Source organism: Elgaria multicarinata, chromosome 23 (genome assembly GCF_023053635.1).
Source record: "Elgaria multicarinata webbii isolate HBS135686 ecotype San Diego chromosome 23, rElgMul1.1.pri, whole genome shotgun sequence".
In the NCBI taxonomy this organism is placed as follows: domain Eukaryota; kingdom Metazoa; phylum Chordata; class Lepidosauria; order Squamata; family Anguidae; genus Elgaria; species Elgaria multicarinata.
The window spans coordinates 11,208,733-11,220,385 of record NC_086193.1 but is presented as its reverse complement, the minus strand read 5'-3'; positions in this window follow the sequence as shown (position 1 = coordinate 11,220,385).

Sequence of the window (11,653 nt, the reverse complement as noted above, 5' to 3'; positions counted from 1 at the left end):
GTTTGCTTCTTTTTGGATGCCAGCCACTGACTCCCCTCTGTACCACAGCTTTTAAATTCGGTCCCTCGGCTCTGTTGCGGGATTCTTGTCGCCGCCGGGGTTCGTGGTCCATGGTCCGTGATCCTGCGGTGGGGTGGGGCACGCGCAGAGGGCGCGTCCCCTCCCACCCGCCCGCCCACAAATCTATCCTCGCACGCTCCCTTAACGGGTTGCATCACTCCCCACGCGCTCTCCTTTTCGTATTTCTGCCTCTCTCTGTCCACCGCCAAGTGGCCAGGTTTTGGGGAAGGGGGGGGGCGGCTAATCTCGGCTGCGTTCGGGGCGGCTGCCGTTCTGGTGGGAGATCCCGGTCTTCAGTTTTTCTAAATTTGTATACCTGGCAGCCCATTTTTGCGGCTTGGACTGGGGTTTTTGTAGTTTGTTTGGTTTTTAAAAGGTCTTTTCGGCAACAGGGTCCCATCTTTCCTCCCTCGTCAAGATGTGGGGCTCTGTTACAGCGATAAGGGCCCGATTTCTTATCTGGACGGAGTGGGGGTATTCTTGGATTCTCTCTTGCTTTTGCGTAAGCTTCCCAAAGAAACAGCACAGGATCAAAGGAATACGTCAGAGAAAGGGTGCTTGCGCTCTGACGAATGTCTTCAGCCCGTTTTCTCTTTCCTCTTCCCCTGCCCCGCTGTCCGCCAGCCCAAAGGGAAATGTTTTAGGTAGGGCAGGGGCACGCCCTGAAAGCACAACACTGCTTGCCCCCCCCTTTGTTTTTGCCATTTTCTGCTTCCTTCCTGCTAACTTCCCAAGATGGCATCTCCCCAACCGGGGTGAGCGGTACGATTCTCCCGCTTCTGTCCCCAAGGGCTCTTTTTCCTCTTACTTCCTGGGGCTTTGGAATTGATACGACCTCTTGCAGACGCTCTTCACCCGCTGTCTTTGGTGGGTCGTGGCCCCAACCGCCACCGCCTAGGCCTCCACCGCTGCGGTTTCGTTTTCATGTGTTTTGCCCTCGGCGCTCGATTCCTCTGTGACCGTTTCCTGAACAGCACAGGCTCTCCTCTCCCATCAGAGCAAAGGGGTCTTCTGATAGCAGGCCGGATCAAGTCAGGGGGGGACCCCCAGAGGGTAAGCTAAGCTTCCAAAGGAAAGGGTCGTGTCGAAACACCACCCTCACCCTCGTGAGGAAAGGGAAGGCGCGATGAGTTGACCCAAATCCCGGAGACGTGATTCGGAGAGGCGCAGCGCTTCGTTTTCCTTGGCTGCCACAACTCGTGTTGGGGGTGAAGCGAAGGCGCGAACACCTGAGCTATCTTTTCGTCCGTGGGAGTTGGCTGGAGGGCGAGCAACTCTTTTCAGGACTCTCCTTTTCGTAACCGTGGAAGAAGAACGCGGCTTACGTTCCTCAGGGTGGGATGTTTCCCGCTGGGGTACTGTTTTAATCGTCGTGGCCTTTCCGAGGATGTCCTGTTGGGTCGGGGAAGTATCCAGGCAGGTGTGATTCTTCCGCTCTGTGCGGAATCGAGATCTGGAGGTCCCACGGGCATCTTTCCCCCGTGTTTTACTCTTCGCCTCTCTTTAAACCTGCATCTTCTGACAGCGGTCTTAAATTCGTCCCCTGCCGTCATAGGACCTTCAGGATAACCGGGGTAATATTTTTGGCTGTGCGATTCGGGAATCCAACACCGTAGCGAGTGTTTGGGGGAGCGCCTTCTCCGTCGTTCCTCAATCCTCTTCCGCCTTCTGACCAAGGTAGAGATCAACCTCGTGCAAAATACACCCAAGTTTTAATTCCTTCAGGAAAGGATCAGGAATGCAAAAAAGGCAGATGCGATTTAATGTTATGAGGGCTGATATCTCAGAACTTTATAATGTTGTTGGTTTTTTGTGGGGGGGGGACACTGAATATTTTTGGAGGGAAATTATTAAAAAAAAGATGGATCCTGGTTCTTTATACGATAACCTGCTCTGTCTAATATTTTTGCAAATGAGAGTTGGATACAAAGATGTATTGTGTACATTACACAGGTATGTGTGTGTGTGTGTATATATATATATAAAAATATAAATATATAAATAAATAAAGTTATATATTCTGGAACTTTCTAGAATTTGGAATAGATATTTAATGATCCAAACAGAGGGGGGGGGAACTATACTGTGAGACTACTTTGCTATTTCGTTCTGAGACTGTTTAAAGGAGCATTTTTTTAAAAAAAAAATGCATTTATTTTCTGTTTTATTGCCATTTTAACCATTTACACCGCTGTAGGCCAAACTTTATGCCGGAGACAAAGGGAGGGGTTTTTTTTTTGTAGAGAGACCCCCCTCCTTAAGGTGATTTGAACATGGTCTAACTTATTCATCGTGTGTTTTTGTAATAATTGAGCCATGAAGTTGTTTACAAAAAAAAAAAAGTTTAAAACATAAAAACGATTTTTCACATTGCCAAAATGTTACCATTTAAAAGTGGCGTCAAGCCATTCTCTGTTTTCCTAATTTAATTTTTTTTATATATATTTAGAAAACTGGGTGGGGAGGGGATACAAAAACAAATGCTGATTTTTATTCAAAAACTTCTCTTTTTTTCCCTTTTCTTTTTTAGCAACATATAAATAAAGTCATTGTATTGGAAATACATCCGTGCTTATAGAGGTTTTCTCTGTTGGTTGTGATTCCCCCCCGGGTGGGTTAACGGCCCTTCAGAGAGCGTGTTAAGAGACGTAAAAGGAAGGACTTCTTCACCCAGCGTGGAGTCAGACTATGGAACTCACTGCCACAAGATGTAGTGATGGGCAACAATTTGGATGGCTTTCAAAGGGGGTTCGATAAATGGCTACTAGCCCTGATGGTTCTGTGCAATGGCCTGGATCAGGGGCCGTAAGCCTGTGTGCACCAGTTGCTGGGGAACATGGGCGGGAGAGTGCTGTCACACCATGTCTTGTTTTGTGGGTTTTCCCTGGTCAATACCTGATTGGGCCCGGTGTGAACTGGATGGACCCTTGGTCTGATCCAGCAGGGCTCTTCTGATGTTCTTACAATTGCCCGTACAACGTCTTTAGAACTTGGTGCCCTGTGTGGCACTACAGCCCCCATGATCCTCAGCCAACATGGCCAATGGGAGTTGTGTTCCCAACATAACAGCTGGAGGACCTCTGGATGGGCAAGGCTACTTGTACAACACCCTTATAAGGCAGGCTGGTTTGATTAACCCTAGATGGCAGCCGTTTTCCCGGCTTTTGCAGGGTTTTCCCCATTCTAAAAAGTGGAAAGGGGCAGGAAGGGCTTTAAGCTACAATAGGTTGGTGTGCTTGGCCACGCCCCTTTTGCCCTTGGCCACGCCCACTATGGACTGTGCCCCACCCCTGAGAAACGGAATGCAGCCCGCAGGGCTGAAAAAACGTTCGTCACCCGTGGTATACAATGCTTCAAAGTTGTCCGCATTGTATCGTTAAACCACACAACAGCCCTGTAAGGTAGGCCGGTGCGAGTATTCGCGTCCGTTCTGGCTCTAAAGGCTTCACCCACATTAGTCCCTGCCCACTGGCTTTCAATTTGAATATGGGTAAGAGATCTCGGGGGCAAATATTCCTATATAATGGAGAGGAAACTGAGGCTTGCGCCTTCATTCATTGGATTTGGTTTAAGAAGGATTTCGGAGTTCACCATCTGCGTTTGTGGCATTAACCTGTAAATATTTAAATCTAGTATTAAACCGAGGGAGGGGTGTGTGTGTCCCAGCCTGATTTTTTTTGACATTTTCTCTACAAGAATCCATAACTGTGTTGTGTGCAGTTAGTTAATGGGGCCTTTCCCAACCTGTTGTACGTTCTAGATGTGTTGAACTAGGTTGCCTATCATCCCCAAGCCAGGGAATTGTAGTCCATCCGGAGCCACATCCCTCTGGGAAAGGCTAGGTTAATGGGAAGATACATACTACATGGGACAGGGCCGTTTTCGCAGCACATGGGCGCATCGTGTGCCGGTGTGCTGGAAAGAGGTGCACAGGTTTCTCCCATTTTACTCCTGTAAAATGCGTCGACCCGGATTGGGCCGGGGGCTCTGCGGAGCTCCGCTCAGCCAGGCCGCGCGGGGGGGGGGGGGGGAGGCATGGAAATTTACCACTGGCTCCGGCCGTTGGGCCCCATTGTCTCTGGATCCGGCTCTGGTGTCAGCCGCTGAAATTTTAATGTGCCAGGCGCGAACCCGTGCCCTGAATACTAAAGCAAAGGCGACCTCCGAGGGAACGCCCAGCCTCCACCAAGAAGCAGCTCCGTGGTGCCAAAGGCGGGTGAGGGCGGTGTGTGTGTGTTTTGTGTGTCCGTCCGTGTGTATTTCTTTTGTCTGTATGGTGTGTCTCTCCCTGTGTTTCGTATGTCTACTTCTCTGTGTGCGTGCGTGTGTCTGCGTTCTCATATGTGCGTGCCTGTGTGTCTGTGTGTTTTGTGCCTCTGTGAGCATCTGTCTGTCTCTGTGCATTTTGTGTGTCTGTGTTTCTGCCGGTCTGTCTCTCCTCAATTCTGCCTTTCCCAGAGGCTCCTGGTTTTTGGAGCAGGGCCTCTGCAGCTCCCAATGGAAATTCCCCAGCGCCGGCTCCCACGACCCCCCTCGCTTGGGGCTGCTTTTGTCATCCGCCTCATTGTCTGCAAACAGAGCCTTCTTCCCCCGGGCCTCTTGGCTCTGGCCGCCCGGCCCGCTGCCAGGCACGGAGCTCAGCCAAAGAAGCCCCTGCCTGGCATGCACAAAGCTCACAGCCTCCCCTCCCTGCCGGAGTAGACCGCGCAGTGCAAAACAGGCAAACGCCCGGTCCGGCAAGCGGAGAATTCATACATTGCTTCCTTCCATATTCCTTCAGACCCTGCTCTCTTCAGCCAGAAAGGCAGCCGCAGAGGGTTACAGATCAATAATAACTCCATGGACGCACACTCGCAAACGCACACATACCAGGCTTCCGCTCCAAGAAGACGCGACACGAAAGGAAAAAGGGATGAGGAGGGCAAAGGAGGAAAAACGGGCTCTCTCCGCACGTCATAATCTCCGGCTTTTTTTCTTTCTGGAAAATGAAAGAACATCCCTAAGCCACACTGACTGGGAATGATGGGCGTTGCGATCTGATGACTGTAGGCAGCAGGTTGGGGAAGGAAGCTCCTACCGTAGCTACTTCCAGTATCAGAGTCAGAAAGCCTGTGTGCACCCGTTGCTGGGGAACATGGGCGCGAGGGTGCTGTTGCACCATGTCCTGCTTTGTGGGTCCCTGGTCGACAGCTGGTCGGCCAGTATGGGAACAGAGTGCTGGACTGGATGGGCCCTTGAACTGATCCAGCATCAGGGCTCTTCTGACGTACTTTTTTACTCCTCTGGGCTGTTTTGGGTCACTGATCGTCGGAGCAAACCAGGGCTTGATCGCTGCTTGATTTCATGGGGTGGGCCGCGCTCTGCATGCGGAAAGGCGTTCCAAGTTAAAAGGGCCGCGGGTTCCGCCAGCCGGGGAACAGCCCCTCTCTGCCGGAGACTTTGGAGAGGCTGCGAAGCGTCCGCGACAAGGGAACTTTGGGTGTTCCCAACGGCTGTGATCTGTGAGTGATCTGTGGAATCGCTACATTCACAGGAGGTCTAGGAGATAACGGGAGGCCCATTTCCTCTTGTGTCCTGCTTGTGGGCTTTTCAGGGTCATTATTACGCTGTCCACCGTTGGAAACTGGGTACTGGGCCACGGCAGACACACTTGAGGCCTGGGTTCTGCCAATAGGATCACAGACACACACACACCCTTCTTGGCAACTGCCAGACTGCCTGCCCCTGGTTTTTATTTAATTCCTTAGGGGGGTGTTTTTAAAATAATAATAATAATAATAATAATAATTATTATTATTATTATTATTATTATTATTATTATTTCTTAAATTAACTGATGCCGTGAACCAAAGTGCTGCTTTCTGCCACCATCTCGATCCGAGTCCAAAAGAGGGCTCTTTCCGTTTTCATAGAATCATAGAATAGCAGAGTTGGAAGGGGCCTACAAGGCCATCGAGTCCAACCCCCTGCTCAATGCAGGAATCCACCCTAAAGCATCCCTGGCAGAGGGTTGTCCAGCTGCCTCTTGAAGGCCTCTAGTATGGGAGAGCCCACAACCTCCCTAGGTCACTGGTTCCACTGTCGTACTGCTCTAACAGTCAGGAAGTTTTTCCTGATGTCCAGCCGGAATCGGGCTTCCTTTAACTTGAGCCTGTTATTCCGTGTCCTGCACTCTGGGAGGATCGAGAAGAGATCCTGGCCCTTCTCTGTGGGACAACCTTTCAAGTATTTGAAGAGTGCTCTCATGTCTCCCCTCAGTCTTCTCTTCTCCAGGCTAAACGTGCCCAGTTCTTTCAGTCTCTCTTCATAGGGCTTTGTTTCCAGACCCCTGATCCTCCTGGTTGCCCTCCTCTGAACACGCTCGCGCTTGTCTGCGTCCTTCTTGAACTGAGGAGCCCAGAACTGGACACAATACTCCAGATGAGGCCTAACCAGGGCCGAATAGAGAGGAACCAGGACCTCACGCGATTTGGAAGCTATACTTCTATTAATGCAGCCCAAAATAGCATTGGCCTTTCTTGCAGCCATATTGCACTGTTGGCTCATATTCAGCTTGCGATCTACAACAATTCCAAGATCTTTCTTGTTTGTAGTATTGCTGAGCCAAGTGTCCCCCATCTTGTAACTGTGCATTTGGTTTCTATTCCCTAAATGTAGAACTTGGCATTTATCCCTATTAAATTTCATTCTGTTGTTTTCAGCCCAGCACTCCAGCCTATCAAGATCACTTTGAAGTTTGTTTCTGTCTTCCAGGGTATTAGCTATCCCACCCAATTTTGTGTCATCTGCAAATTTAATCAGCGTTCCCTGAACCTCCTCATCCAAATCATTAATAAAAATGTTGAAGAGCACTGGACCCAGGACTGAGCCCTGCGGCACCCCACTCGTTGCCTCTCCCCAGTTTGAGAAGGTTCCATTGATAAGTACTCTTTGAGTCCGATTCTGTAGCCAACTGTGGATCCACCTAATAGTTGTTCCATCTAGCCCACTTTTAGCTAGTTTGTTAATCAGAATATAATGAGGCACTTTGTCAGAAGCTTTGCTGAAGTCAAGATATATGACGTCCACAGCGTTCCCACGGTCCACAAGGGAGGTTACCTTATCAAAAAATGAGATCAAATTTGTCTGACAGGACTCCAGTCCCCCATCTCTGCCTCGGCATTTAAGTTTTGGGGCAAATGACTTCGCCACTTGGCCTTCAGGGAAACGGGCGTTTTGTGACCGCCCAAGGCGGCCATTTTAGGAAAGGGCACGCTGCCCCACGGCTGCCATTTTGTGAAAGCACCCCTGACACATCCAAAGCCCACCGACCCAGAAAATGTTGGGGGTCCCCTGACAGCTCAGGTTCTGATCTTAACCCAGATTCAGAAATAGAACAGGATCTTTGGCCTAATCCGGCAGGACTGCTTTTCTTAAAGTTTTTTTTTATTTTTGTGGTCATCTGGTCCTGGGGTTTCCCCTCCCCTCTCGATTGCTGGATAAGGTGGGCCTCCCTGGAATTCCTTTCTCTCCGGCTACTTCCTTCCCCTCCTGCAACCCCGGACTTGCCTCAGGCTCCATTGCAACCATTCCAGACATGCCAAGAAAAGAAAACTAAAAAAAAAAAAAGTCCCCTTCTAAGCCATCCATGGCTTGGGAGAAAGAGCGCTTGGCTGCGAGAAAAACAAATCTTCCCAAGTAGTTACTAACAGGGTTGTCAGCCACTTTGGCAAACTTTTTACGTTTATTTATTTTGAAATTCACCACATAAAAGCAAATGCCAGATCCGTAGCTGTTGAAAAACACAATTGGAGCAAACTTGAACTACTGGGAAACTTAGAATCATAGAATAGTAGAGTTGGAAGGGGCCTCTGAGGCCATCGAGTCCAACCCCCTGCTCAATGCAGGAATCCACCTTAAAGCCTCCCTGACAGATGGTTGTCCAGCTGCCTCTTGAAGGCCTCTAGTGTGGGAGAGCCCACCACCTCCCTGTCACTGGTTCCATTGCCGCACCGCTCTAACAGTCAGGAAGTTTTTCCTGATGTCCAGCCAGAATCTGGCTTCCTGTCACTTGAGCCCATTCTTCCGTGTCCTGCACTCTGGGAGGATGGAGAACAGATCCTGGTCCTCCTCTGTGGGACAACCTTTCAAGTATTGACTACAGATTTATGCTGTATCATTCCTGCATGGAGCAGGGGGTTGGACTTGATGGCCTTAGAGGCCCTTTCCAACTCTACTATTCTATAATTCTGTGACCTCCGTTTGGACTGGCTCTGGGCCAGGCACTGCAGCTTATTGACGACAGACCAGTGGAAACGTACTGGCCTTGGCAAGCGTGAGCAGAAATAAACAGGACAAAGAAATGTTACTTCTGCTGCCGCGAAATTGCTGAGGTTAGGGAATTCCAAGCCCAGGCTCTGAACTGTCGCATTCCAGACTGAAAGCAAAGCGCACTTGGTGCAGGCAGGGAGATAAATTAAGGATTTTCTCACTGCCCCCCCCCCCCACATGCACGGGTGAAAATTGGTTTTGTTGAAGGGGATTGTGTGGAGAGTTTTGGTGGGGGAAGTCTTTCTCTCCTTCCCCCCCAAAAGAAACCCGGGGGTTACAGATGGAAGGAGGGGAACATTTTATCCCAAGAACAGAAAGAATAGAACATACATAAGAACCGAAGAGCCCTATCAGACCGAGGGTCCATCTAGTCCAGCACTCTGTCCACACAGGGGCCGACCAGCTCTCAGCCCAGGACATGGTGCAACAGCACCCTCCCACCCATGTTCCCCAGCAACTGGTGCACACAGGCTTACAGCCTCGGATATTGGAGGTAGCACATAACTATCAGGGCTAGTAGCCATAGATAACCTCCTCCTCCAGGAATATATTCAACCCCATTTGAAAGCCATCCAAATGGGTGGCCACCACTACATCTTGTGGCAGTGAGTTCCATAGTTTAACTCTGTACTGTGTAAAGAACTCCTTCCTTTGATCTGTCCTAAATCTCCCACCCATCAGCTCCATGGGATGACCCCTTTGGGTTCTAATATTATGGGAGAGGGAGAAAAACGTCTCCCTGTCCACCTTCTCCACCCCATGCCTCATTTTGTCCACCTCCATCCTGTCTCCCCTCAGCCTCCTTTTCTCCAAGCTAAACAATCCCAGCTGTTGTCACCTTCCCTCCAGCCCCCTGGATCATTTGAGTTGCCCTTTTCTGCACTTTTTCTAGCTCTACAATACCTTTTTTGAGATGTGGCGACCAGAACTGTCTACGGTATTCCAAGTGTGGCCACACTGCCAATTTCTTTCAGGGCAAGTATGATACTGACAAGGTGTTGTTGTTTATTTATTTATTTATTTATTTATTACATTTTTATACCGCCCAATAGCCGAAGCTCTCTGGGCGGTTCACAAAACCGTCCAGAGTTGTTTCTGTGCCTTTCCTAGTGACTGAACAAAAACACACAGGTCCCTTGCAGAACTTAATATATATTGTAGAAAAGAAGCAAAATTATCGTTGTTTGCAAACATGGGCATAAACAAATCGGGCAGAATTGGTATTGGCCCTGCACCCCAAATGACAAAGGAAGTCAGTCTTTCCCTCGCACAGACATCTAATCCAATGTCCCAATCGCCTATCAAGCATCTCAGTCCGTTGCCTTGCATATACAACGGAAGTGTTGGGTTACTATTTCGACTAAGAATTGTCTTCTCAGCAGCTTACTTTTCCGGCAGGCCTATCCAGATCAATGTAAAATCATGATTTTTAAAGATGTATTGATTCCTGTTCTAATGTTGTTCCCCGCCTCGATCCAAAGGGAGAGGCGGGTAAGAAATAAATTTATTATTATTATTATTATTATTATTACTTGTTTTAATTCCGTAATTCTATACTATGAAAACTGATATAAGAAATTCCTAATAAGACCAAGCACTGAGTCGTCGGCGTCTTCCTTTTTCCTCCTCCTCCTTCCATCTATCGAGCTCAGCGATACTACAAGCGAGAAGGATCTTGGAATTGTTGTAGATCACAAGCTGAATATGAGCCAACAGTGTGATGCGGCTGCAAAAAAAGCAAATGCTATTTTGGGCTGCATTAATAGAAGTAGAGCTTCCAAATCACGCGAGGTACAGATTCCCCTCTATCCGGCCCTGGTTAGGCCTCATCTAGAGTATTGCGTCCAGTTCTGGGATCCACAATCCAAGAAGGACGCAGACAAGAGGAGGGCAACCAGGATGATCAGGGGTCTGGAAACAAAGCCCTATGAAGAGAGACTGAAAGAACTGGGCAGGTTTAGCCTGGAGAAGAGGAGATTGAGAGGAGACATGATCGCACTCTTCAAGGACTTGCAAAGTTGTCACACAGAGGAGGGCCAGGATCCCTCCTCGACCATCCCAGAGTGCAGGACACAGAATAAGGGGCTCAAGTTACAGGAAGCCAGATTCCGGCTGGACATCAGAAAAAACGTCCTGATGGTTAGAGCAGTACAACGGAACCCATGACCTAGGGAGGTTGTGGGCTCTCCCACACTAGAGTCCTTCAAGAGGCAGCTGGACTGCCAGGGATGCTTCAAGGTGGATTCCTGCATTGAGCAGGGGGTTGGACTAGATGGCTTTAGAGGACCCTTCCAACTCTACTGTTCTATGATTCTAAGGACAGATTTGGCCCACCAGGCTAAAGTAAAACACCCCTGCCCAACTAGAAGTCCTTCTAAGATATGTTGGATTGCAACACCCTCATGCCCAGCTGACTGGGTGTGATGGGAATTGCAGCCCACACACTATCTGGAGAGCACTGGGTCGGGGAAAGCGAAATGAAACCCAGCAACGTCTGACTTCGGAAAGAGCCTCGTTCACGCTAGCATGGTGTCACGGTTTAAGTGCCGGAGACCTGGGTTCGAGTCCACCCTTGGGCCCTGAAGCTGGGTGACTTTGGGCCAGTCGCTGACTCTCAGCCTAACCTCCCTCACAGGGCTGTTGTGCGGATAAAAGAGGAGGCTCATGTCCGCTGCCTTGGGAGGGGGAAAGGGCGGGATATAAATGGAATGATAAAAAAAAAATGCCCTAGACTGGTTGTTGGGGTCTCCCCCGAATAGGAAGCGGGGGGGGGAAAACAAGATTCCAGGGACCCCCCCCCAAGAAAGGCCACGGGGGAGGGATCAGTTATCTAAGGCCAGAGGAAGCGCCCCCCACATTCCATCCCCCCTGGGAAGGAGTTGGGGAGAGGGACCCCGATGTCTCCAAGGGCGCGCACCGGGCGCCTTTCTAGCGCGCTCGGGGAGAGCAGGGGGGGCCTCGGGGGGGCCCAGGGGGGTCTCGGGGCCCCATGGGGGGGCAATCCACCTGCCGCGTCTAGAAAGGGGGCTCCTGGGAAGGAGGGGGCAGGAGAGTCGCCCCCTCGCGCAGCTGCGCCCCCTCGACGGCTGCGCCAAAGCGCACGGCGCTCGCTCGCTCGCCCGCCGCCCGGGAGCACGTGGCCGGGCGAGGGGCGGGCGAGCGAGCGAGCGAGCTGCTGCTGCTGCTGCGGGAGGCCGAGTGGAAAATTTCTCCGGAGGGGCGGAGCCGTCGAGCGGTTGCCGCTTAAGCGCCGGCCGCGGGGGCGCAGCGGGCGAGACGCGGC